Below are 26,525 nucleotides of genomic sequence, written 5' to 3' on the forward strand. Positions count from 1 at the left end.
CAAGCATTAAGTATTATGGGTTTTTTGGCTGAAATAAATTTATCTCAACAGGCATCTGAAAAAGCAATAAATAATAGCAGACAAAAACAGGGTATCATTTTAAAAATGCATTTGGAAAAAAAACATAAGCAGCAGCAAACATTATGTGTAATAAATTATTGTATGGAATTAAATTAATATTTTAAGAATACAGAACCAAAAACCATTATTTCTGCATGTCTTGAAAGAACATACAGTATTGCTCTCAAGGATGACATACAAACTACGCCACACATTAAGTAAATTCTGTTCCACAAAAAGATTTCTGTTAAAATAGCAAACATCAAAAAGCAAGATTTTGACAGAGACAACTGGAATGACTAATTTACCAAGGGAGTTCTTTAAATTACTGAAGCTTACTCCAAGGAATGAGACTATCAAAGAAACAGTCCAAAAACAGTTTTTCCGTGACATTAAATGGAACCAAAATGAATGCTCACTGAAGTCAGTCTCATAGTTTCTTAATTTATTTTTAATTGTGATCTTTCTCGTGATGAGTCTACGCCATTAAAAACATCCACTATTAGCATGACCAATTTGGCAAAATCTCAATAATTACTGACCACCATGGCACTCTTATGCAGCCAGCTAACTACTATTGGGATGGAAAATGACAAGCAAATGTACAGTACCAGAATCCTGTAGAGCCAAGTACTGAAAAGGCACAGCTGCCACACAGACTGCAAGGCCATTAAAAAGTGCTTGTGCCAGACATGAACGTCTGAAGAATGTAATTAGATTAAAACAAATATGAACAGAATAGGGCACTACAGTAGTTAGCCTTGCTGCCTTGCAGCACTGGATCCTGGGTTCAATCGCAGATATGAAATGCTATCTGTGTGTTTTTGCGTGGGTTTCCTCCGGGTTGTCCGGTTTCCTCCCACAGTCCAAAAACATACTGTTAGGTTAATGGGCTACTGGGAAAATGGACCATACTGTAGGTGTGAGTGCATGCATGTCTATGTGTCCTATCTCGGGTGTACCCTGCCTTGCGCAAATTGCTTGTCAGGATAGGCTCCAGCTCCCCCGTTACCCCAAATTTAAAGAAGTGGTTAGAAAATAAACACAATGACTCACCTGAGTCTCCTTGCAGGTTTCAAATCTGAAGCTCTGAAGCATCTGCACAACAGCCAGTTTCATAAACATTAGGGCAAACCTCATTCCAATGCAATTGTGAGGTCCAGTTCCAAATGGCAAGTAAGCATAGGGATCCATGCTTTCCTTGATGGCTTTGCTAAATCTTCAAACATACCAGGTAGATGATGAATTTCAGAATAATTCAGACAGTAATGCATTAAGCAGCGTTTAGATTTTGGTAAACTTGAACCTAACCAAACTAAGATCTGATCTCCTGAGTGGCTTAACAGGTAGACTGACACTCATGAATGCAAGTTTAGCTCTGTAATACAGGAATGCCGTGTTGTGGGTTTGCGCCCGCGTCATATCACTAGCCAACTGTGACTGTGAGTCTCCATGTGAGTTGAATAGGAATAGTCAGCTGGGGCTCTTTCAGTTCTTGGTATATACTGTGACTCCAGAGGCCTTCTGGGCACCTCTCTCTGCCTCGCCAGTCGACACTGAACTGGTATGGGGCTGTGGTGCCCATGATGTGTTCTATGACAAGTAGATTGAAGTTAGGCAGATCAGAGGAGTCTGGTTACACTTCCTCAATATCTCCTGTGTGAGGTCACAAGGCTCACAGCCATGAGATGAGATTTGAAAAACACACAGCTGGTGATTCCAAATATCAGGTGGGTATAACAGAACAATAAGTGCCACTGTTAAATTAAATGGTACACATGAAATCAAAGTTTTAACTCACCTCTGCATAACATTTTAAATGTCATGTGAGAGCACCATGAAGTTAGTCTCAGGTTTCATAAGACTACTCAATACTACTAGTTTACAACTATGGTTGTATGGAATGGTAAATGGACATTTATTGCTGGGTTAAGAAATTGTAGAGAAGCAGGTGAGTAGGAAACTTTCTCTAACTGGAGTCTACAGTAACCCTCCCAAATAGGAAGTCAGGTGAAACTTCACCTTTCAGGCTTGAAGGCTTCAGGTTCTGTCCAGTGTTGCGGGTCATGGTGCAGAGCATACACTGGTACCATAACAAGGGTTCCCTCTGGGATGGTCACCCCATTAATCTCAACAGTCTTCTTACACATCCTCTCAAGACGGGGCACAGGAGGGAACAGCCTGAGAGACTCGCTGATGACCATGTCCAGGTATTCCATCTTCATGAGTGCTTCATATGTCACAGGAGCCTTGAAAACATGGCAGCAAGCAATTTGTAAAATGTTATTAGCTCATGTCCTCTTCCAGCAATCCCACTGTCAACCCTGCAGCAGCTACACTTTGGATTATTTTATAGGTGAGTGTCTACCTTGGTCACATGGCCAGGCTGTTGTCTATCAACTCAGATACTTTGAAGGCAAAACATAAGTTTATTATAAACATTTTTGTCATTGAGGTATTTACCCCCAAAAAAACCTCTTCATATTTAATCACAGTCAAAAACTGCCAAATACTAAAGAATATTCATTAACAGCCAGGAGCCTAGATAGTGGTTTAATTGTCATAGGACAGTTCAAGCAAGGATGCAGAAGAATAGTTTGTTGGTAAAACAGAAGTATTTTTAAAGAGAAAAATATGATCAAAACTCAAAATGAAGCAAATGCTAAAGTTTAAACTTTTTCGCAGCTTTGTTTCAATTTCTCCCTGGCAAGATAAATAAACCCTTTGGCTGCTCAAGAATGTGCATGAATAGAGAAAAAACACTGACTGTATTTTGACTATAAAGATCCTTTGTCAGGACTTATAAATACATTCTTGAAGAATTAATATTTCAATGGAAAAGTTCAACTGCATGGTCCTGAAGAGATTTAAATGTCAATTGTTTCCCTCACTTCTGTTAACTACTTTAACTGCAGTTCTATTGCAGTAAATGACCATAAAGTCATTATCAATGTTTCACAGTCTTATAAATTTTCCCGACATATAAAAACCCATTTTGAGTTTATTTTCAGGAGCATATTCCATTTTCAGATGCCTTACAAATGGTTGCAGATACACATTTTCTGTGATTTGTAAGATATGTAAGAAACAACTTTACACATGAGTAGAAAATAATGTAAACTTTCTAAATCCATTAATAGCTATATCATATAGTGCCACTGACTATCACAATTTGAATACTAACAAATTTGGAATTTACAAAAAATCAACTGTAGCAAAGACAGTAATAGACACAGTTGTCTCAATATGTTCAATAAAAGACAAACACACAAAAACAAATCTGTGTGCTGAACATTTAAACATCATCGTGTAGAGGTGTCTAAGTATTGTTTGTTTCATAACAACTTACTTTATCGGAAATGTCCATATGGTGCAAAATGTGCTTAGTCTGCTATGAAATAAATTTCAGTAATAAGATAATGGTACTGAGAGATTTTGTTTCCCCATGGAGACCAGCCCTGTTCTGGAGCTATTTCTTTACATTTGAAAGATAAATCAATGCTTGATAAATATTTTAGATAATGAGAAGAGTGTCAAGCGAAAGGCAACAGTTTTACTTAATGGTGGATACTAGAAGACAGCTGTCAAGCCATATTGCTCAAGGTGATTCTCAAGAATCCTTCAACAAACGGTGTGGAAGAGATTCTTAGACAAATAAGCTACTAGCAACCAAACAAAAACAAGGGTTGAATACTTCTTTATGTTCTTATCTCACAAACGTTTCAAGACACCTATTGCCTGTAAGGTGAGTTGAAGCTATTGAACTGTACAGTATTCTTTCACCTTGTTTGGGAAGACTTCATCAATCTCCTTTTGCAGTTTCTTCAGGACATCAGGGTTGGTAGCAAGATTGTACGCTAAGAAGGAGAGGGAGGTACTCGTAGTCTCATAACCACCAAAAACAAAAATGAGGGACTGAGACAGAATCTCATGGTCTGTTAGACCTGTTGAATGTAGCAAAGAAAAATATTGATATAGGTTAATATACAAAATGGAGTGTATCTGAAAGTATATTAAATATAAATGAAAAGTAAGAATATACTGTGAGATCTCAGGGAACTGGTCCCGTTTCCTTTCAGTCCTTTAGTGTACATGAAATGTTCTGAGACAATAAAGTCATTTAACCTTGATTAAGGGTATGTTTATTTAGCTCTGACAGACATTTTTTGTCCTTGACTAAACATACAACCAGGCAGCTAAGTTTTTTACTGGAACTAGTATATAACGCCTTTCCAAAATTAAAGTCCAACTTTTAAATCAGGGATTCTTGGTCTTGGCTCCTTCTCCTACTGGTGCAACACATACACATGGATCTGCCCTCAATCTCCTGATAGCAGATACAGAAATCTAAAACCCTCTGCTTCCTGATCATTAAATTATGAAAAGACCAAAAGTCTTTCTCTTATTGGTAGCGTTCCAGGTCAGTCCCATTCTGAGGAATTCAGTTCAATCATGACCCCACATCTTGTCCAAACCTATAGTTCTCTCACAGTATTTGCTCCTCATTAATATTTTTTGTTGTCCTTACCAAGACATTATGAGGACCTCAGCCTAGGGTAAAAAAAATCAGCAAAGAAAATGCTGCAGAACCATAAAACACAAATGCAGTGGTCAAGAAACAGTCATCAGGTCACTTTAAATGGATTTGTTTGTTGTAAAAACAGGTGTTTTACTTTGAGTCACATGAAAGCACCATTTCCTGAATTGGGGTAACAGTATGATGGCACAATAAGGTTCTAATATTTTTATTTTTCCGTGTATTTTAATATACTGATGCACAGAACACCTATTTTGATTAGTTTCCTGGTTGTTGAAACAGAACATCTCATTTCCATTACTCAAGTGGGACATGGCCAATAACTTAAGTTGTTCTTGCATTTATTAAAACCAACTTGAAGAACACCTTTAGAAGGCTCCACAGCTGAAACTGTGTGGTTCTTTTTTCTCTTTTCAGCATGGAATAAACCTTTACTTGTTCCTTTGCAGCCCATGCATCCTGATGCAGCTACCTGCTTGAACAACTTGATGAGAACCATCCTTCTTGGATGGAGTCTTCTTACAGAATTTCGATAGACTAACCCAGGCAATTTAACTGAACTTAAAAAGCAAAAAGGGGCACTTGGCGTTCTTATGAACCCACGTAACCAATGCTCAATATTTTTTTATTCCAAGGAACAATCAATTAACCTATCTACTACTCCCTATTTAAAGAATCATGTGCCTAATGGGCTATGCTGCTAAATACAGGCTTTCATTGTGCATTTAATTTCCACTTGCTATACCAATTTTTTTTTGCCTGTCAAACACTGGTTCTGATGGCAAGCTCAAATACGACACCCTGAGTATATATACTGTACTATATATACACCCTGAGTATATATACTGTAGTATATATACCCTCACACCTGAAGAAGGCTCCACGGCCGAAACGTTGTGTTCTCTTTCTTCTTTTTTTCAGCATGGAATAAACCTATTACTTGTTCCTTTGCAGCCTACGCATGCTGACGCAGCTACCCACCTGAACTATATACTGTACATACAACCCTGAATCAACATACCACATAAGTTGTAACAGCATGCAGATAAAGTACAAGAAGAGAAAAATGAAAAAAAAGAAAATGCAGGGAAATTAAAATACTTGGAAGTTTAAACACTGCAGCACACCTCATAGCATTGCTGCCTCAGAATCAATTCTAGACCTGTGGTGCTATCTGCATGGAGTTTTTATGTTCTCCCCATATTTGCATTGGTTTCCTCCATGTGCTCTGGTTTCCTCCCACAGTCCATGCTGGTAGGTTATTTGGCTTTTGGGAACACTGGCCCTGATGTGAGTGTGTTTGTGTCTGTGTGTGCCCTGTGACAGACTGGTGCTCCATCCAGGGTGTTCCCTGTCTTGTGCCCATTGCTTGCCAGAATGGGCTCTGGTTCCCCCATGAACCTGAATTGGCAAATGAAAAATGCCATCCAGCAGATGGAAAACGGATGGATGGTTGGGAGTTTAAAATTAAAGTATTATGATAAATAGATGAATATATGTACAGTACCTTTGACACCTTCCTTTTGTCCATCTGTGCTTGAGTACTTCTCAGGAATTTGTGAATCCATCATTAGTTGCAAGAAATCCACTCGATTCTGTAAGGAAGACTACATAAACAGAAGTCATTCTCATATATATGGACCATACAGTATATGGCAATTATATAAATCAGTCCCTTGCTATGCGTGATTTTATCTTGCACAGAATTGAGTATCTGCATGGAAGTTTCTGTATACCATTTTGTCTTGCACGACCCTCAGTTTCTTAGTTCAAGAATAATATTAACTTTATTTCATATACCGCCTTTAAAGGTGGCTTCTCAAAAAAAAACAATAAATTAAAATAATACACAAGATAAAACACAATTACAGTACACAGAGGATACCGTGGATGGTGGTACTAAGTATAGTAGGAGAAGAGGGGTAAAGAATGGAACCAGTTAAGTAAAGGCACTTCTGAAGAAGAAGGTTTTGAGTCTGGATTTGAAGGAGTTAAGAGAAGGTGACTGATATCCTTGGGGAAAGAGTTCATGAGCTTGAGGGCAGAACAGGAGAAGACCCTGCCACCCATAGAATGTAGATGGGCTTGGGGGACCTGCATTAGAGGAGCGAAGGTTGCGAGGTGGGGAGTGGTGCGATAATAGTTCAGACAGGTACTGAGGTGCCAAGCCATGCAGAGCCTTATAGGTGAGCATGAGGTTTTTAATGTCCACACAGAATTTGACAGGAAGCCAGTGTTAGGACTTCAGGATAGGAGTAATGTGATCACTTGCACAGGCTTGGTCAGGATTCTGGCTGCCTAATTTTGGACATACTGCAGTTTTTCCAAAGTAGATGTAGATACCCCAGCGAGTATAGCATTACCGTAGTCAATTTGGGAAAACACAAATGTGTTGATCAGCTTTTTGGCCAAGGTTAGTGATAACATAGGGCGTAGTCTAAAGATATTTCTGAGGTGAAAAAAAAGATGTTTTGACAATATACTGCACATGTGGGTCGAATGTTAAGCCAGAATCGAATATCACCCCAGGGTTTTTGAATTTAGACTGAAGCTCAAGTACAGAACCATCTACAGACAGGGTTACAGGATTGGCATTACAAAGTTGATGGGGGGTGCCAATAAGCATGACTTCAGTCTTGTCACAGTTAAGATGAAGGAAATTTTGAGTTTTTATGTCAGAGATGCAATTAGATAGAATAGAGACAGCCACATCAGTGTCAGGTTTGGTAAGGATGTATATTTGAGCATCATCAGCATAGAAATGATAGCTGATGCCATGTGATCTTAAAAGCTGACCAAGTGGAAACATGTAAATGCTGAAGAGCAAGGGGCCCAGTATTGAGCCCTGAGGAACACCAGACTTAACAAGACCAATTTTAGACCTATACCCATCAAGAGAGACAAAGTGACAGCGATCAGTGAGGTAAGACTTGAACCATTTGAGAGCAGTTTCAGAAACTCCAAACACAGTCTCAAAATGAGAAAGTAAGTGGTCAACAGTGTCAAAAGCAGCACTGAGATCAAGAAGGATGAGTATAGAACCAGAATCAGAAGCTATTAGAAGATCGTTAGTGACTTTGACCAGGGCAGAATCTGTGCTATGAAGGTGTCGGAAGCCAGATTGGAGGGGTTCCAAAAGATTATTTGCCATGAGGTGGTTATGTAACTGAAATATGACAACACGTTCTAGACTTTTTGCAAGAAAGGATAAGTTGGAGATGGGGCAAAAATTGTTTAGATTGTCGAGAGTCATGTAAGGCTTTTTTGGCACGGGGGTAATGGCAGCAGTTTTGAGGACCAACAGTGCTCAAGGATTCATTTATAATATTGAGGACAATGGGAAAGAGAGAAGAGAAACAGGACTGAAATAAAGTGGTGGGAAAAAATTCTAAAATAGATGTGGTGGGTTTCTTGTGTGTAACTAGTTTATTGAGGGATACTGAGTCAAGAACCAGAAAAGTTAGATAAGGAAGGAGGAGGTATGGAAATGAACAAGTAATAGGTTTATTCCATGCTAAAAAAAAGCCGAAGGCTCCACGGCCGAAATGTTGTGTTCTCTTTCTTCTTTTTTTCAGCATGGAATAAACCTATTACTTGTTCCTTTGAAGCCTATGCATGGTGACGCAGCTACCCACCTGAACTACTACGGTATGGAAATGATATGCGTAGTGGAGAGAATGTGATGCAAGATGTTGTCGATCTTGGAGGTAAAGAAATCTAAGAATCTGTTGCAAAGTTACGATGTGGCAGGTAATGTGGTGGGCAGTTTGGCTCTAGAAAACTGTTGATGGTGGAGAAAACATGTCTGGGGTTTTTATGGTAATTTTCAATGATGTGAGAGAAGTAGGTGGATCTAGCAGACTCTATTGTAACCTTATATTCAGACAAGTAATCTCTCCAAGCCTGATAATACACATTTAGACAAGAAAGACGCCACCTACGCTCAAGTTTGCGGGAGGCTGCCTTCATAGATCGCAGATGGTCGTGTACCACGGGGTAGTGCGATAGAAGGAGATTGTTTGAGTTTTTAAAGGAGCAAAGGTGTCAAGGGTAGATAAAAGAGCACTGTCAAGTAACTGTATTTTGTCCTCTAGGGGGTCAGAGGAAGAGAAACAAGATAAGGAGAACAGAACAGAATTTGCAAACCTTGGGTGATCAATTGATTGACAGTTGTGAATATTTACAGAGCATGAGGGGGAAGTGTTAGAAACAGGTAATTCCAGACTGAAGAGAATAGCTAAGTGGTCAGAGAGGCCTAGCTCAGGGGAAGAGCAGTGGGAGACAAAAGAGTTGTTTGCCATGATTAAATCTAGGGTGTGTCCTTTGTTATGTGTAGGGGTACAAACTCTGAGTACGATCAAAACATCCCAATAGAGAACAGTAGCCAGACTGGAAGACCTTGAGTCAATGTGTATATTAAAGTCCCCTGGAATAAGGATCCTTTCAAACTTAAGGCATTAAAATCAGAGTAAATCGGACAACTCACCTGAAAAGGCTTCGCTGGGTTTGGGTGGTCTATAAACTGTGGCAATGATAGTAGATTGGGGGATAGAGACATTTAAAACAAGACACTCAAAAGAAGAGGGAGGAGGTATAGTAGTGGGACTTAAATTGTAAAAAAGGTTGTAAATAAGAATGTTGCCCCCGCCTCTGCCTGAGAGACACGGAAGGTCAAACAAACCATACCCAGGAGGGACTAGTTGGTTAAACAGCAGTCCATCATTTTGTCTGCGCCAGTTTTCGGTTAAGTATAGAAAGTCCATTTTTTTTCTTTAATAATGTCACAAAAGAAGTGCCTTGTTGTTTATGGAGCACATATTGAGTAGAGCAGATCTGGCCAGTCTCGGGGATGCAGGGGGATGCGGAGTGCGTTCCAGGCGTGGTAGTGAGAGAAGATTTTTTAGGTCATTGCCGGTACAGGATGGATTTACAGTCTTGCGCCGTAAGGCAGGGAGAGAGACTCCGCTGGCAGACGAATGAAAGAAACGGCCTCCTGTGCTGCGATGGAAGTAGTGCCTTGGTCGTAAAAACCCAGTAATACGGCAATAATCAAATGTGTCTTTTACCAGGAAGTAGTTTTGTTTTAGTTGAAGCAGTTGCAGTGCAACTCAGAGACATATTTGATTAATCCAAGACGGTGCAACAAAACGGGAAGAAAATCCAGAGTAAGGCAGTAGCAGGTGGTGAAAGTCTTCAGTTGAGCAATTTCACAATGCAAGTGGAAGTCGCATTTCTATATTGCAACATGGAGTGGATAACATGAAGCGGATAAAAACAAATAATTAGTGTTGCAGAGAAGAAAAAGGAAAAAATAGATTTAAAAAATGAAAAACTGGTGAGAGGAGCAGCAGTCAAACGCGCCAGCGTTCCCTTTCTGCCGAAACCAACAATAATCTCAGCATCCATAAACTGCAATGTGTGCTGGTTCAAAAGCACTTTTCACAAGAAGAGGATCTGACCTTGTTTTTTTTCAGTCAGCCTCCTTTTGGTGTAGATGTGTCCACAATTTCTCTCACATTCTTAAAGTGTTCTGTGCATATTAGTGTGCATTCTTGCCTCAGGCTTTGATGGTTATTAATATTTGATTGTGCAAAGAAGTGTTCAGGGATTGTGATTTCCTAAACAAAAGTGACAGTAATTTAATAATAAAAAATAAATTAATAATTAAAATGTCTCTGAAGCATATGAGAAAGGACAAAGAGTCCAGTGTTGCTGAGCAATCTAGATCCATGATGAGCTTAGAAGAAAAAAATAAAGTGCTTGCTAAGTAGAGTAAAAGAATGAGTAATAGTGTTGTTGGTCGGTAGTTTGTTGTAAATGAATATGCAATTTGTACAGTAAAATAAGTGAGGAAGCTATCAGAGTGAGTGTTAAGAAGCCACAGCAAATTGTTGCTTAAGCCCACTTAAAGTCTAGTACATGCCACTTGACCCAATATACACGAGCGTCATCATAGAAATAAAGGTAAGAAATTATATCATAGTCGTTTTAAATATCTATACAATATTTTTTCCAGAATACACTGATTTCTTTACTCTAATGTTATTGTTTTACAATGTTGTAGGTTAAAAAAATGTTTGAGGGATTTGAATAGTTTGAATCATGACTTCAGTTCTCCTAACCCTATTTTTCCCCATAAGGTCTTAGGTTTGCTTACCACAAATGTACCTACCAAAAAGGTTTATAGGAATGTAACACTCCCTATTGGCAAAAGATTGCTGTATATATATTATTTATGCACACACACAAAAAAGTGTTTGCCTTTTTCACAACTTACATTGGGAACATTATTTTCACGATCTCCCTTTATCTTGCGAAAGGAATCGTTGAAAAAGTCATCGCTGACTGAGGGAACAGGCTAAAATTCAGCTTGTCCAACAATGGAGCTGTAAACAGTAGAAACAGAAACAATCAGCACTTCCAATAAATAAGAACCATCAACAATTGTATATTTTTTCATATGATGGAAAACTGCTCACTGGAATTTTTCCAGTTCACCATACAGCTGCATTTGTAACATATTTGTAACATTTTCTCATTAACTCAGGCCTTTACTATAAAGTCAGTTCTATTAAATACATTGAAACATTTTGACATTAAATATACATTTTTAAAAAAGCATAGAGTAACATTTCCCTCATATTTCTTCACTAATACATTCAATTGTCGATATATGAGAAAATAAACTTAGTTCAGCAGAAGAGGTGCTGCTGGAGAACTGTAGCAGTAGTGATAAGATAACCTGTAATTCTGCAGTAATAAGAAGAGTCCTGTTCGAAAATAGTAGGTAAACTGGAGAATATTTTGAAACAGATGTAGACTGTGGCCTGACAAAAAAACTACATATCTGTGTCAGAGAAAACTACTCAAACATTCATCCCATAAGAAATCAAAATAATCTCAGCCTTCACCAACAGTACAGTATAAAATATACTTTATATCCTTTGAATCAATTTGTGTACAAGGAGTGGATAAAAACATACTTATTATAATCAGAATAGAGCTGAAAAAGCTGAACTTGAGGATCTTCTTGACATTGGACACAATGGGGTCATCAGGGTTGTTGAGAGAGTCAATGGAGACACTGAAGGAGGCGCTGGTAACAACATCCATGCTGTAGGGTCCAATGACACTGGCAAAAGCAATATTAACCTACAGTTTATTCATTGTGTTTTGTATGGATGGATGTAAGTAAGATCTAAGTTACTTACTCCTTAATTTGGACAGGCAGACTTCGGTCTTTTTTATACAAGTTTGTAACCAAAGTGTCAGCACACTGCTTTGCAATCGGAAAAACCTGTAAGAGAAAGCTTCTTTCATGATCACGTCCAAAAATGCAAGACCTGCAGCTTAAAAAACGCAAGGTTCTATCTTACAGTGCACATCAATATATTTACTGCCTTTCTAGCTGACATGTGCAGGCTTCTGTATTTCCTAACTGAGCTTGCAGGGTAACAGATATCCATGCATCACCTGAGATGTGTCAGGCTGATTGTTTTTTTACACATAGGTGTACTCAGTGAGGACACATATCTGCTTTGATACTGTTCCATTGTGAGGGCAAGCACAGAGTCTCCCTGCCACCCAATCTCCCTTCGTCTAAAAGGGCCACCTTGATCTAAAAGAATATTTAAAGGTCTGAATAAAGGACCCTTGTACTTCCTGGAATTCAGTGATTCACGACAAGTATGACTTTGCTCTGCCTGTTAAAATACTGATTTATTAAGCAAGACTAATCCATAACTCCATTCTGTTATATAATGTGTTTTGTTCTTATTTGATTGGGGTTATGAATAAATCTGGAGGTCACTGTATGTATTAATTTACAGTTCAGAAAAGGTGTCATACATAAAAATATTAAATGTTCTGGGTCTTTTAGGCTCTAGCTGACTTTACATTAAAACAAAACAGTATTACAAAAGGTGAAAACCTTTACAGAAATAAAGGAACAAACAGAGATTAATTCCAGAGCAAAAATTTTATTTCAGTCTTGTCTGCTTTGTTTATCTCTGCAGACTGAAATAGCTCCTCCATCTAAATCACAAAATTGCTTTATCTCTGTACAGGTCTGAGACTTTATTGACATAGCTCTCAGAATTCAAAACTCAACTAACAAATGTTATTTAGCAGGATGTGTCTATTTCTTTTAGCTTTGTGACTGATTGCTTTTGAATGAGAAGGAGGCTCCAGGATGGCAAACACTTCTGCCAATAAACTAATTAAAGGTATTGCACTGCTATAACCATAATTTTGGCCAATACCATACATGAACTGATCAGTTGGTGTAAGGTTACTGCTGAGTAAATCTGAAAATATAGTTTTTAAAAATGATGGAGACATAATGCTCCATGCATTTTGCCATCAGGCTCAAGGGAAAAAGCACTGACCTCTTTCAGGCGTCCGCTGGTAAAGGATGGTGAAAGCACACTGTGAATTATTTTCCATTTCTCATCTTTTACCAATGACAGAGCATCATACAGTACATAGGTCCTACCAAATTCACATCCTGAAATGAAATAGGGTGTGCTACATTCACAAAAGCAATGGACTGACAGAAATTAATCATTGCCTCTTGAACTGTTTTTGGATTGAGCTGCTGTTTCATGGATCACAGAAACAAATGGTCTAAGTAAGAAGTAACATTTATTACCAGATTAATAATGACTGTAACCAAGTTGGCATCTGCCCAGATATGTTTTACTGAAAGCAATCAAGCATTGTATTATGTATTAAATTCTATATAATACTACATTAGAATAATACAGTGGTGTGAAAAAGTGTTTGCCCCCTTCCTGATTTCTTATTTTTTTGCATGTTTGTCACACTGAAATGTTTCAGTTCATCAAACAAATTGAAATATTAGACAAAGATAACACAAATAAACACAAAATGCAGTTTTTAAAAGAAGGTTTTTATTATTAAGGAAAAAAAAAATCCAAACCTACATGGCCCTGTGTGAAAAATCATTAAAAAAATAAAGAAAAGTTTCACAACCCAAAGCAAGGTTGTATAAAGTGAGGGGCCTGCCTAGTGTGTAAAACACTTGGTTACAGTATTGTGAATGTTATGCTTAAAAAGCTATTAAGTCATTAAGAAGTCCCCCCTATTCCAGTGTATAACCTGTAGTGTTATCTTCAAAAAAATCATAAAAATAAAGAAATGTTTCACAACCCAAAGCAAGGCTTGGAAAGGTCAGAGGACCTGCTTAGTGTGTAAAACACTTACTTGCAGCATTGTGGGTGCTGTGGTTTAAATGCTATTGGCTTGTGAACAGCATTCCCCTATCCCAGTGCAGAGTGCCACATTAAATAAAAGCACGAGAAAAAGAGATTCAGAACGCAAAGCTGTGTCAGTCTTCTGTGTAAAAAATCGGTTTGAACATCATGGGAGCTGTTTTTAATAAGCTGCTGAGTAAAGAATATTTGTATTTTCCTGCTGTCAGCAGTATTGTGAATATAGTTGAAAACAGGACATAAAGAAAGGGTTTCAGAAATCAAACAAAGCTTTATTCCCGTGCTTACAGTCTGGGTAATTGGAGACTGCACTGTCCTGCTTCCTATGGTGATATACGGGTTTTTCGCACGAAGCCGTACTGAGCAGTATTTCTCGCGTTGTGAACCTGTGTACACAGCGGTCCCCCCGGGTTCCAGTTAGTGCGTAATTAAGCATTGATGAAAAACCAGAGGTTTAAAAAAAGAGAATAAGCTCACCGATAGTTTTAAGTGGAGGCTGTGAAAATTTTCACAAGAAAAGGTCTTTAAAATGCATTTGGTTTGAAGGCTTTCTCTGTTTCCCTTGCAAAGATAGGGACAAAAGAATATTTGTGCGTGGTCAGAAAAATGGCTTAAAAACGACATAGTGAAGGCTGTGAAAACATTCACAATGTACTTTACACACAAAGCAAATGTTTTCGTAACTCTAGGATGTTTCGTGAAAATGGTACAGGTGTGCCAAAATCGTTTTCGAACTTCAAGCTAACTTTACCCCGGTCTTTACCGCGGTAGAAAAAAACCCCATGTCATTCCCGGTTGGACCACTTGAGAAACCCTAGTGAACTGTTTTGAACACAACAACTAAGATCTCTCTGGAAAAAGTGTAGATACAAATATATACAAATACAGACAACATTTATTTATATATGCCTTACTATAAGTGGCAGTATATTTGATAAGGATTTAATTTAAAAAAATCTCAAAATGACACAATTGAAAACCAAGGGGCAGTGCATGGAGGCACTTTTGCACACAGAGAGTTGTGTAAGTCTGGGAATCCAGACATACTGTCAAAGATGATTTTAGCTGCTTTTAAGAAATGGCCAATAAGTTAGTTGGATCTGCTGCAACCTTTGAAACATTATCTAATAAGCACAGATGATGGATGTCATATAATGAGAGCAGCCTTAAGCAAACACCTGCTGAGCACTCCTGGCTATCTGTAATTCATTTATGGTTACAGGTTCACTGAAGTCAACATGTCATTGTACAAAAATGTTGACCATTACAATAAATATAAAAAATATTTTAGTGACATAGAGGTAATGTCAAGAGATTCAATACACAGCATGAAGATAATTGCAGTTGAAGTAGTTTTATGAGACACCACGCACTGTGAGGAGTGGAATGTGGCATAAAACATCAAAATTATTTTTTTTCATCAGAGAACTATAGAAGGGCAGAAAGTATTCAGACCTTACCTATAATGTCCTATTTTGTGAAATTTAAAACGATGCATTCATATTTCTTTTAAAAAATATATATTTTATTAAAAACCCAAATGCTCAAACTGAAATACTTCTAAGGGTTAAAAAAATTACAGCAAATTCTGAAGAGAAAAAAATACATTGAAGCAGAATCGTAACATAATGATGTTGCCACCGTGCATGACGGCATGTGTCAGGTGTAACACTTTGCACTTCGACCAAAAAGTGCTTAAGATAAAAGTTACAGTTTTCTTTTCTGCAGTATGACAGTATTTGTCTCGTTTATGTAGTATCACATACAGTAGATGCTTTGTTGCTAACCCTATGAGACATTGAAGATGGGTTTTTTTTTCAGTTTCATACAAGCCCCCATTGTGGAGTGACCAGAATATTGTTGACCCATGGACATTTTCCTATCACAGCCACCTAACTCATCCACTCATGATGAGTGATGAATGAGTCCATTTTGCTTTCATACTTTCTATTTACTTATTTCATTTTGTTTTTTTTCTTTCAATGTGTGGAGTAGGTTGTTTATATGACAAATATTAATCGCTACTGCAAAGTGTCTTGACTACAAGATTTAAAGAAACAAAATGTGAAAATTGGGCAAGGGTCTGAAGACACTGTATCTATCACTCTGTTGTCTTCATGACAATTTAGAGTGGTTATGTCCATTGTGTACTTAACAGCCAAGACTATATAAAAGTGTTATCACCCTTATTATCCCTTATTATGTTCATTTTTAAAGCAATGTCTCACACTGTTGCAGAGAAATAAATGTAAGTAAGATGGACAAACATATAAAACAAGATATTTCTAGTCTTTCCCTTTCTGTACTCAGAATGGAAGGAGATGAGTAGAGTAGAAACAAAGAGAATGTACTTTGCTTTAACTTGGTGTTGTAGCTGATGTTAGAGAAATAAAGTTGCACAGGAAAAAGTACCTCTGACTCAGAAACCTCCATAGGTTTTGTAGTGGTGTTCTCTGTCAGCACTGCTCTGTTGTAATTATTACAGAGGTCTTCATCAGAGTAATGGAGTCCTCCAGGGCTTGGCTGTGGGGAAAATCGCAAGGAAAAAAATATGTCTTTTAGAATTATGTACATTTAAAACTCAATAAAAGTACTCAGCCAACAAACTCATACAATGAAACTATACTTAACAAGAACTACAAGACTTGTAACTTGTCATCAGTATATCACACATCCCATGAATACATGGGATCACAAAATCCCATGATCAATAATAAAAATCTGTATATTTAAATTAATTGTATTTTTCAAGCATAAGCTCCATAATTAAGAAGGTAATGGGTACTACAGTACAAGCAACAAAACCCAGCATAAATTTTAATCAACATTCTGGTATGATGCCAAAATTAAGTATCTGTCACACCCTCTACACCTAGAGGGCACTGCTCTTCTGTGCTGTTCTTAGTTCCCTGTGATTATTCATGTCTTTTCGGTTTGTCTTGTCGTGTAGCCTATTTACTTCCTGTGTCTGCTCTGCTCCTGGCTCAGCACTGAGGGTATAGATGTCGTGAGACCCGCCTAGTACCAGGTTGCCCCAAGTCCGTGGCCTGAGGACATAGGTTTCTGCCCCAACATAGTCTGACCCCCTGAGCCTGGGCTAACCTCTGTGTTGCCCCTTTTGGCGCTACGCATAGGGTCTTTGCTGCTCTCTTTGTCATTCCCATATATCATATATTCATGCCAATGATATATGTTCATTTAATTAATTATTAAATTAAGTTATATAAAATAAATGAATTACAGTACATGTATAGTACGAGTATATGCTGTTTACTGAGCATATGAGGCATTAAGATGGGAAAGATTAATATAATTGAACTAAAGATATTGGCTATTCAGCTCATTCAGTTTGATCTTAAAAACTGTTATAGCTATACATTTATGCGGACTGTTCTTTCTAAATAATTGTTATTTATCTCTTACTTCTTTGATAAGGATTCTTAAACAAATGTTATAATGGAGTTTTCACGATTTTCACAGCCTCCAATATCATAAATAAGTGGTCAGAACTGATAAGGTACACTCTCCTTCAAGGCAAGTGAGGGAAGTCTGCCCACATCCTTTGATAAGATTTATATCATTTATGCCTCCAAGGGCAAATTTCAATTGTTTACAGGCTGAAAATCTATGTGACTAATGGAACAAAACATCAGTGCAATGTGTAGATATAACTAGTCAAGAGGGTCAGTCTCAGATATTGTGCCATCTTAAGCCTCATCCAGGTTAACTGTCTGATCGAAGTTGTTTTCCAGAGACATTTAGCTTTTGTAGTTTCTGAGCTTGCAAAATGCATGCAATAGTTCACACCTATACATACAGTATTGTTACAAATAAGAGGTAAATCAGGAAATAACCAAGAAGGTAAATCAGTAAGTAAAATAAGATTTTATTGTAAAGATTTTGCCGAGCGGTTGACATACTTAGAGACACCTGAGCTCTTTGTTCTCTGGCACATCTTATGAAAAAAGAATAATAATAAAAACAATAATTCAAGCACACTGGGTTAAACACATATTTCTTAATAATGACAAAACAAACAATAAACTACACATAATATAAACATACAACACACAAGTTACACTATTTAAAAATTTAAGATTAAGATCACTTTACTGGCCATATACAGTTTCTTGTATTAGGAATTTGTCTTTTCACATACCCCAACTTGCTTTCCATGAGAAACACTGACATGGAGAGAAGCTTGGGGGGCAGAGCACAGGGTCAGCCATTTATATGGCACCCCTGGAGCAGTTGGGGTTAAGGACCTTGCTCAGGGGCCCAAAAGAGTAGAATTCCTATGCTGTCCGCAGAACCAGCAACTTTCTATCCACAGGTGCAGATCCTTAGCCAGAGATCAAAGCACCCAGAAAAACCTTAGACTGCTACCAAGTATATACAGTAACTCTTAAATAACACCTACAAAGGCCAAAAGAAGAAATAAGTTGCCTTGTAAACTTAACAGAATAAACCTGCAGTTCATTCTCTCTCTGTAAACCTGGATGTTAGAAAATGAATAGAAACCAATCTCCCTATGCTGAAAATGCATTCACAAACATGGAAACACCATTTTTAAACCGAGGTATTCTTTACACAGGAAAACAACAACCAAATAGCAAGCTCTCTGAACAAGGTTCAATTACTTAACTCCAGTCTTTCGGGATTATCTGAATAAGGAGCTCTCTCCCCTACTCTCTATTTGGCTCCCTGTTTTATACTGCCTTCCTGGACAATCATTTACCCACAACTTAATTAACTAAGGTAAACCAAAGTAAACTATGATTGCTTTAATCACTTAATCTGAACATCTACATCTCAGTAAACATCCCCTTGCCTTCAAGCTGGAAATGTTAACAATAACCAGTTGTTATTGTTGTTAGTAGACAAGTTGTTATTGTCTAGATACCATTGTATCTAGATTCACTTCATAACAATATTAAATATCCTGTAATACTGCCTGAGATGTGGCAGTGACATTAAGTAGCATGGGGCTCAGTTACAGTTAGTGGGAGAAGCAGGGAGGCTCCAAGTATTAGAATGGTGTAGAGCAGTAGTTCTCAAACTTTTTGGACCAAGTACCACCCCTGATCAAACAAAAGCATCCAAGTACCACCTACAAGTCATCTTCTCATAGGAACCCCAGAAAATCTCAATGACCAACATGAGTGCGTGTGCGCACACACTCACATACACGTATAGTAAGTATTATGATAAACTTTATTTGATATAGCGCCTTTAAAGGTGGCTTTACAGAATGACAAAAGGAACAACAACAACAATTAAAAATAAACAATAAAAAAGCACCATTTCAGTTAAAGGGATGAGCCTGTTTAGTCGAGCAAAGCAGATGTGAATTCATTGGTTGAGCCTTGATACAATTCACAACAGAGTCTAACAGATTTTAAATCATCAGGCATTTTCTTGATGGCCAAGGCCTCGCAGTAGATGCTGCAGTTTATATCTGGAGCAACCTCTCTAATTCGTTAGACACTGCTGTGTCAGCTTGTCATCGCTCTAGCACCATCTGTACAAACTCCGACGCATTTTATCCAGTCGATGCTATTCTCTTCGATAAATTCATTCAGAAGCTGAAATATGTGCTCTCCTGTAGTTCCTGTTGGTAGCGGCTTACAGAACAGAAAGTCCTCATGGGACATGCCCTCAAACTCGTATCTAACGTAAACAAGCAAATTGCTCAAATCAACAACATGTATAGATTCTATAGATCTAATTGCAGTGAAAAGCATCTGCTCATCTTAACTCGCTCTATCAGTGTACTTTTGACATCATCCGCCATATCAATAATTCTATGAGTGGCTGTGTCTTCCGGAGGGGGCAGCAGGTCGAGCTGTTCAGCAGCTTTTTCTCCAGACATAATACGTGTCAGCTGTTTGGCAATGGTAAACGAAGTACTTCACAAGTGTGGGGCTTACCTGCTTTAGCAATTCACAAACTTGCACTTTTCCCCGTTTCTATTTCAGGAGTTTGTCTCAGAAGTTAAAAGAAGTTTTATTTCATGTGCATGGGAGCAGAACACAGAGATGCTTGGTGTATTTTTCTCAAATTAACCTAGAACAGTTCTTAAATATTTTTCTATCACACTTTCCTGTGCTCACAAGATTGCCAGCATTTGTAGAACGCATTTCTATGCTTTCCTGTGCTTATAACATTGGCATTGTTCCAAAATCACGCACATTCTCCTACCTCCCTATTTGCTGGAGATAACTTTTTTAAATACAATTGGTCACTGCGTTTGTAGCACGAGTTTGTGAGTACCTCGAGTTGACCTCAGAGGAGGTCATGAAAAGACTAAGGTGTGAGGGAATGAGACCTTTGTGGTGACACCAAAGGCGGTGTATTTGGAGAACAGGTCTCTGAGGTTAGAATACTGTCAGTAAGAACTCAGATCACCTTAGTAAAGTTAAAATTGAGACAGAGCGAGAGGGAGAAAGTGGTCTGGAGGTTTTCTCGCCTGAGCCTTGGGTCTTATGAGTTTCACTGAAAGAGATATAAAAGACAACAGTGCTCTTGGAGGAGAATAAATGCGAGAGTAGAAAATAAGTATGAAAAAGCTGTGATGGATGTATCTTCAAGGGCTCACCTGGTTCACACCCTTAAGTGGCTGCCACACCATGTGGCATCACAATCCATTAACCAGTTCTCAAACAAAAATCATGCATTCCCTAAAATGCTTGCTGCCTGTAATTTGAGAATTCATCTTTTATCTGTGCCCTAATCAAAAGCCTTCTGAAAATCTAAATACACAATATCCTATATTCTGTGAGTCTATTACGTTTCTTGCATATTCAAAGACCCCTGACACATTAGTTAAGCAAAACCTACTGTTGCAGTAGGGGGGCGTCTTGAAGGGTCAGCACCTCCCTCTTCCTGCAACACCTCTGGGTGATCAATATTAGAGGACTGGTTTGATGACGAATCTACAGCAACAGATTCGGGTGATGTAAATTTTCTCTTGAGTGTGCTGCAACACCAACTGATTTAAAAAAAAGAACTTCAGGATGGTAGTCTGCTTCTACTTAGTTTGCTAAACCCTTTTGTACTTCATTGTATGGCCTTCACAACACTGTCATACAGTATGTACCTTGCTTGAAGTTAAGACTTTGTAAAGTGATTGATCCCCATAAAGGAGTCAGTGAGCTCAGAAGCAAAAAGCATCCCTATGGCAAGATCATCCTAAGCTTTTCTATTAGATTCTCATTTTCTGCCTTTGTTTTTAGACACTTTCTTAATTTCTTCCTCCTTTAAAGTGTGGGTCCAGAAGTTCAGTAATGTCTTCAAAGATGTCAGCTCACAATCATTGTGCAGCACCCACAATCCTCTTCACTTTTGAACAAAATCTTCAAAATTCATATATTGCAGCTGTCCACAGTTTATACATTATCCATTATACGAGTATATTATACAAGTAGTTTACACAAGTATGCATTAAAAGCTGAATGTTTCAACTCATCCATTACTCTGTAATGAAAATGACTTCACAATGCTTTTACAGTTAGTCTAGGTTTATTCTCAATAAGGTTCAAGATGCACCTAAAAGTGCAGCATAAATAATTATTCTTGAAGGTTCTTAAAATGCCCTGATCCACAGGTTGAGGTCTATTATATCTGGGGATAATAAGATGACTTCAGTTTTGGGATGCAAATACTGTACACATTCTTCACTGACTGGAGCATTATCCATTATCCAAAATGAGTAGCACCTTGAATGCAATAATCTTTTTGGCAAGATAATACACTACTTCATGAACAAAACAGTTCTATAAACATTCCAGTTGTAATCCATTCTTTTGCATTTGCACATCAGAAGAAATTGAATTGTTTTTAGTTCCTTTTTAAAGAAAGGGATTTTAGAGCAAAGTAAAACATCAAAAGGCTTGATGAGATACTCTCCTGGTGCATTTCCACAAGTCTTTTACAGCTTTGAAACTATGTGGAAATTTTTTTTTTTAGAAATCAATATCCAGTTAGTCATGGGTTTCCAGTACAGACCTGTTCGATCTCACTTGACGATGTATTCTGGTAAAGAACCTCTCTTCAGTAAGTTTTATAAGTTAACCAGGGAAGTTTTTCACTGCCTCAGCATTTTTTAAAAGTTTTGAATCCATTCTTTTCTGGCTTGAAATGTTGTTTTCTGAGCTTTCTGACCTTTCAACTATTCCAGAAGATGATCCTGGATGTTTTTGGACTTTTCACAAATCACTAGGGTTATTAAAGCCCCTTTGTTTTTGTTATGGGCTTTGATCCAAATGTTTAATGGTTTTTTCATTATTATACACGGATATCCTCCCCACTAAAGCTAAAGTTTCACCACTGGTAAGCTTATCTAAAAATGGTAATTTTGATTCTAATGACATTATCCTTTGAGGCCTTTTGTCAATGGTTTTATTGCCTCTTTTCTTTTCAAATCTTAAGGTCTGAAAAAAAAGTGCTAAAATGAAGAAGTTACTGTTCTACACCAAAATCCACAGTAATGACACAAAAGAAAGCATTATACCTCTTGCACTGGGTGTAAAGCATGGACGTATTGTGAATGAATATGCAGAATAGACATGAGCACATGAGTAAGCAGTTGCTTCCCATGGTTCCCAAACTCTAAACCATCATTTTTGTTGTTTTGTTGGTGGGAGCCGAGGCATATCCCAGCAAGCAACAGACACAAGGTGGTGTACACCCTGGACAGGCTTGAGTCTATCACAGGGCACACACGGACTGTCATGCCCTCTGCAGCCAGAGGGTGCTCCTTCTCTGTCCTGTCTCTTGTTTCTGGTGCTTTGCTGTCCTTCCGGTGTTTCTCTCTCTCTTTCTGGGTCTTTCATTTGCCTTCGCTCAGCATTGACGTTCGGATGTCCTGAAACCCGCCTAGCACCAGGTCGCCCCACGTCCACTACCTGAGGGCATAGGTTTCTATACGGCATTTCCTGAACAGCTGAGCCCGGGCTAACCCCTGTCTCACTGCTACGCATAGGGTCTTTTCACTCTCCTGCCATTCCACGGTTCGTCCTTTCCGACATCCGTGATACAGACACAACCACACACATGCTCACATTCACACCAGGTCCGATCTTCCCAGAAACCATTAACCTACCAGTATGTGTGTGGACTCAAACTCCACAAAGATAACATCCCAGGTCCAGCATTGAGCCCAGTACCCAGACACTGTGAGGCAGCAATGCTGAACACTGCATCACCGTGCTGCCCCACTCTTGGATACTCAAATCTTTAGCCTGGGGTTACCAGATCTGGTTGCAGAAGGACAACCATGTATACTCAAATTCTGTGGTTGCCGATAATGAAGGTTTACTGTACTAATTTAATACATCAGTCAATTTGCTTTCAATGTGTAGCTAAAAAAAGTTTTGGTTTGATACCATACAGTAGATCATAAAATTCTTTGACATCATGACATCAATTTGTACAGGTAAATAATGAATACTGTGAGCCTACCAGGGTAAAATATAGAGTCGCTCAAGGTTCAGGGCTAGGTCCTTTGCTGTTTTCCCTTGGTCATATAATTCGTAAGCATGACATTAAATTCCACTGTCATGCAGATGATACTCAGCTGTACATATCAGTCAAACCAGATGAAGTATTTCAATTTGCCAAGATAGAAAACTGGAAGACATTAGAAGCTGGATGGCTTGCAACTTTCTTCTGGTTAATTCTGACAAAACAGAAGTGCTGGTACTTGGTCCTAAGGCTGCTAAAACTAGGCTAGCTGAATGCACCTTGACTGTTAACGGCTTCTCTGTTGCTCCCAGTACAGTAATTAAAGACTTATGTCATGCTATAAGTATTACTATAGATTCTGATCTTTCATTTGACACATTAAAAATATTTCTAGCCTTCTTCCACTTAAGAAACATTGCCAAGGTTAGGAGGCTGCTATCTCTCCGTGATGCTGAAAAATTAATCCATGCATTTATTACTTCAAGATAATTAATCTTTTCTCTTTCCTTCATTTTCTTTGTGTCATGGTAGTCACATGCACATGGAAAGTTTAGAAAGCACCAGCATTATCCCCAGCTCCTAACAACAATGCTGTCAAACACTAGTTAACACGTTACTGTGTCTTTATATTAGTATAATAAATCCTAACTATCTGACACTGCTGTAGATTAGGATAATGGATAGAGATGAACTGATTAAGCTTTATTTTGGTTTGGGGATGCGTTATTAGGGCATTGTAGCTACTGTACTTTTGAACTGCTAGTAAGAACTGCACCTCTCTTTCACTGCTAGTACCACACCTTTTCTTTGAAAACGAAAGATATAGAAAATGTTGTTTCGTGCGCATGGATTAAAGAAAACGAGGGAACGATTTAGGATTTAGCTCCCGGGCTCTGTAGGATTTAGACACACTCTCAATCTTCAAATCTAGGCTAAGAACATATTTGTTTAGTCAAGCTTTCAAATAAATACTTAGGAATAGCAAGACATGCAAACTACCAATTTCTGTTTTCATTGTCATTCACTAATACTTTGTTATCTCTTTTCTATCCATCCATTGTGAGGTGGACTGTTTGGAAGCCAGGTCCAGAATCCAGCTCTTTTTACTGGTTGTAAAACCAACACCCGATCCTCTACAATGCCCTTACAAGAGAAATCTCAACTGGTAGGAAACCAATTGAACATTGACACTGTTGGACATTAACATACATGATTGTACTTTTCCCACCATGTAATAGAATACAGATGACTTTCATTTGTGTTAATTCCAATTTAACCCGGTGCCGGCCAGAGGAGGATAGGCTCCCCCTTTCGAGCCTTGGCTCCTCTCAAGGTTTCTTCCTACTTTAGTCTAAGGCAGTGGTTCTCAAACTTTTTGGACCAAGTACCACCCCTAATCCAACCAAAGCATCCAAGTACCACCTACAAGTCATCATCTCATAGGAACCCCAGAAATTCTCAATGACCAACATGAGCGTGAGTGCACACACACTCACACATACATATAATAAATATTATAATAATAAATTTCGTAGCGCCTTTAAAGGTGGCTTCTCAAAGTGTTTTACAGTAACAACAACAAATAAAAATAATAAAAAGGCACCATTTCAGTCAGAGGGATGAGCCTGTTTAGTCGAGCAAAGTAGATGTGAATTAATTTTTCGAGCCTCGATGCCATTCTCTTCGATAAATTCATTCAGAAGCTGAAATATGTGCTCTTCTGTAGTTCCTGTTGGTAGCGGTTTACAGAACAGAAAGTCCTCACGGGACGTACCCTCAAACTCGTATCTAACGTAAATGAGCAAATTGGCCAAATCGACTACAGACTCATCTAATTGCAGTGAAAAACATCTGCTCATCTTAACGTGCTCTATCAGCGTACTTTCGATATAATACTTCATTTCAATAATTCTATGAGTGACTGTGTCTTTCGGGGGGGCAGCAGGTCGAGCTGTTCAGCAGCTTTTTCTCCACACCTAATAGTGTAGCTTACCTGCTTTAGCAATCCGCAAGTTTGCATTTTTCCGCATTTCCGTGTTTAAGTTTTTATTTCATGCGCATGGGAGCGAAACACAGAGACGCTCTGTGTATTTTTCTCAAATTAACTTAGAACAGTTCCTAAATATTTTTCTATCTATCACGCTTTCCTGTGCTCACAAGATTACCAGCGTTCATGGCACATATTTCTATGCATTCCTGTGTTTACAACGTTGGCATTGTTCCAAAATCACGCACATTCTCTTACCTCCCTATTTGCTGGAGATACAGTAGCTTTTTTTAAATACAATTGGTCACTTGCGTCCGTAGCACGCATTCCTATAGAGTGGTATAGAATTACAGAGTATCTCTTGTGTCCACTGAAGTATTAGCGCGTGCTGTATTGTAGTACGTAGGCTGCGTATTCGACACGTATTAAAATACAAAAAATGAAAACCCGTCCCGACTTTTCAGCACACACAACACAGTTCCAGGGTCATTTGGCGTACCACCTGGCGGCACTCCGCGTACCACTGCAGGTACGCGTACCACAGTTTGAGAACCACTGGTCTAAGGAGTTTTTCCTTGCCACTGTCGCTTTATGCTTGCACACTGGGAGATTAGGCCTGGAAATCTGTAAAGCTGCTTTGTGACAATGTCCATTGTAAAAAGGGCTATACAAATAAAACTGAAAAAAAGTTCCTCATTGAAGAACTGCAGCTTTTTCAAGTTCTTGATGGGAAATTCTGTTTTGGCTCATTGTATCTGAAGTTTTAAAAAACTTTTTCCTTCATTCTTAAAAACCTGCAATGTGCTTTGATTCAGATTCTGTGTTGGAGTTTGTGTACTATTAAGGTACAAAAAAATGTACTTTCTCAATCCTCTTTGAGATTTGAGTATGTGCTGTAACCCAAGTCACCATATCTCTTCTGTTTAACAAATATAAAGTGTTTTGTTTTTATAAGATCACTTTATTAGCCATATACAATTTCTTGCATTAGGAATTTGTCTTTTCACATACCCCAGCTTGCTTTCCATGAGACATACAGGCACACAGACAGGAAGAGAGAAGTTTGGGGTCAGAGCACAGGGTCAGCCATTGTACAGCACTCCTGGAGCAGCTGGGGTTAAGGGCCTTGCTCAGGGGCCCAACAGAGTAGGATTCCTCTGCAGGCTACGGGATTTGAACTGGCAACCTTCCAGCCACAGGTGCAGATCCTTAGCCAAAGAGCCACCACTCTGCCCTTTTTTTT

The 26,525-nt window shown here is 38.5% G+C and overlaps 1 pseudogene; it reads right to left on the reverse strand.

Moving 5' to 3' along the window:
* On the reverse strand, positions 1–25,325 carry LOC148818535 (cytochrome P450 3A27-like; annotated as a pseudogene).
* Positions 25,326–26,525: the final 1,200 nt, after the last annotated feature.

The sequence above is a fragment of the Atractosteus spatula genome, chromosome 18 (genome assembly GCF_055471065.1).
Source record: "Atractosteus spatula isolate fAtrSpa1 chromosome 18, fAtrSpa1.hap1, whole genome shotgun sequence".
Classification (NCBI taxonomy): Eukaryota; Metazoa; Chordata; class Actinopteri; order Semionotiformes; family Lepisosteidae; genus Atractosteus; species Atractosteus spatula.